This window comes from Dendroctonus ponderosae, unplaced genomic scaffold (genome assembly GCF_020466585.1).
Source record: "Dendroctonus ponderosae isolate FM_Combo_2020 unplaced genomic scaffold, Dpon_F_20191213v2 Dpon_F_20191213_1, whole genome shotgun sequence".
In the NCBI taxonomy this organism is placed as follows: domain Eukaryota; kingdom Metazoa; phylum Arthropoda; class Insecta; order Coleoptera; family Curculionidae; genus Dendroctonus; species Dendroctonus ponderosae.
Window position 1 is genome coordinate 36,161,282 of NW_026017110.1, and position 2,540 is coordinate 36,163,821.

Consider the following 2,540-nt stretch of genomic DNA (forward strand, 5'->3'; position numbering starts at 1 on the left):
AAACGTTAGGTTTAATTATACCAACATGTTTTTAATGGTCTTAAAAATATTTCATAAGTTAAAAGGTGTTTCTTGTTAGAAAACATAAATGCTACAGGAAAACCGTTACCAAAATAGTACTAAGCTCAAAATCACACAATTATATGGCACCCAATGGGTATTATAAGGCATTTCTTTATGTACAGCACTCCTGTGCTTTTACACCTTGGGGCATATAAAACTATATTTAATTCACTACTTTCCTGACACTCTAATACCCACAAATGGACACTTGCTGAATCATCCTGATGTGTACAGTCGTCTTTTGCATGAATTCCATAGAAATCTTGTATATTTCTGATGTCATCTTTGTTGATTAAATCGATTCTTTTCATATCCAGTGCCATTTTACCACGAACACTTTTAATTATGCTAGAATAAGCTCTTATTGTAGCTTGTAAATAATTTAGATAAAATTAAATTTAGTTTATATCAAAATTTGGAAGCACATTTTGGCAAATAAATACCAATGCGTAGGTGCATAGATAAAGACGAGTAGGTGTACCATAAACATAAAACTTGTTAAATATTTCACTGTCAGACGTGTTGACAGGATTTCCTAGCGCAAGCGTACAAAGTACGGTTTAGTTCGCGTTTGATCCTCTCCTTGTTCTGCCATGCGATGTTGCCAAAGCATTCTCCACCAAGCATCCCTAGTAGCTTGATGAGTGGTCTTTTTTGGCTATAATTATAATCACGCTCTTAATTGCAGAGTGCATTTGCTCCTGAATGTTTTTAAATCCCTTTAAGGCAGAGGTTGCTTAATTATAGCACAAGAAATGCTCGAATTTTGAAGGATAAAGCCTTGCCGACCTTAAAATTACCATTGAGAAAAGAGTGTGATGGAGTTCAACGGTCTCAAAGGTCTGAGAGAGTGGTAAAAAAGAACAGAACTACAGAAGTCAAGGATATTCATGCATCTAGCTCTGGAATGAACCCATCCGCCTTTCAACATGATAGCACAGCTTATATAACATCACGATATATCAGCTGTGATGATAATATAATTAGCATGAATATCAGTGACACTGCTGAAGAAATGTAGGTTTTTATTATCTTGTCAAGTAATTTGATAGTACGAGTACATTTTGATTTTGACAGGTGGCGCACTATGGGCCCAATTAAGAAAATTTGTGTCAAAGGGAAATAGCTCTTACAAATGAATTACGGAACACAGAACAAGAACGAAGAACAGTTTTTTGTGACACAAATAAACTTCCCCTTCCCATATATTAACTTTTTATTTAAAACATTTATTCGTAGGATCACTAATTTCCGAAATATTTCAGGGTTTGAACACTTAAAAAAACCACCCGCTACCTGTCAAAATCAAAGAAAATGATTTAGATACTCTCACTTTTTAACGTACTACTCAAATCTCCAGTAGAATGCCATTTCTTACAATTTGTGACCATCTGAAAGTTTCAAGTTGGACCCTGGCTAGCCTACAATGTCGAAGTAGGCGTTGTCTTTCGGACACGAATAAACTTCCCCCTCTCAGACCCCGTTTTTGCATCTAATTTGAAATTTAGAGAAAAATGTTAAATACAAAAGTTGTAGATACTAACATCTTGTTTTTAAAGTTAAACCTTTTCCACGTTTCCACCTGCTCTCAAATACCAGTTTTATCCAAACTGCCCCTGGCTATCCAATCCACAATTTCAGTGGTAAGACTCCCCACTTGGGAACCTGAACGCAGCTGAAGATATTTCTGGCAAAATCTAAAACAGCACACAAAATGGTCTCTTGCCGCTGGTTGTAATCACAGAACAACCCAAGAAATCCAATAAATAAGGCTCAACGAAAAAAACCAAACGCACCTAAACCCAAAATTGAAAAATCGCCGAGCATAACAAAAGAGTAATGTTTTTTCCTATCTTAAAGTAGGAATATACTTATTCAAACACAAATCGGTTCTTCTCAGAACCACAATTTTTTTCCAAACAAATAAGTTTAACAAGGTTTAACACTAGGATAAGAAGAAACAATGCAAATAATTTGCGAGCACGTACTATTTTTGCATTTAAGTCTGTACATATATAAAATGCTACTTTACGTATCTGAGGCAAGAAGTAAGCTGTAATATATCCAGTACATTTAAATACAGGGTGATTCAAAATTGATGTCATTCCTTTTAAGGGGTGATTAATTTTGGAAAATTGTTTTTTTCGAAATTTTCTAGAAGATATTAACAGTTGAAGATCGAATTTCAATTTTGTTATTAAGCATTATTTTGAAATTGTTCCATGTTTAATTGGTAGCATATTGGAATACTTAAGCATTCAAAAAGAGAAATTACCATCTTTGCTTTAAATTACGAAAATTTTTTATATCAAAAAAGTTCTTTTCTGCAATTTGTTGATGAAAAGGCACAGCGGCAATGATGTTTTTTGTCATTAACAGATAGTTACAGGTGGATAGTCCTTGTCAATAATAACAATAATTTGTCAAACTGTGACTTACTTTGAATTTCCTTTCACGAATTTGCGGATATGCGATTA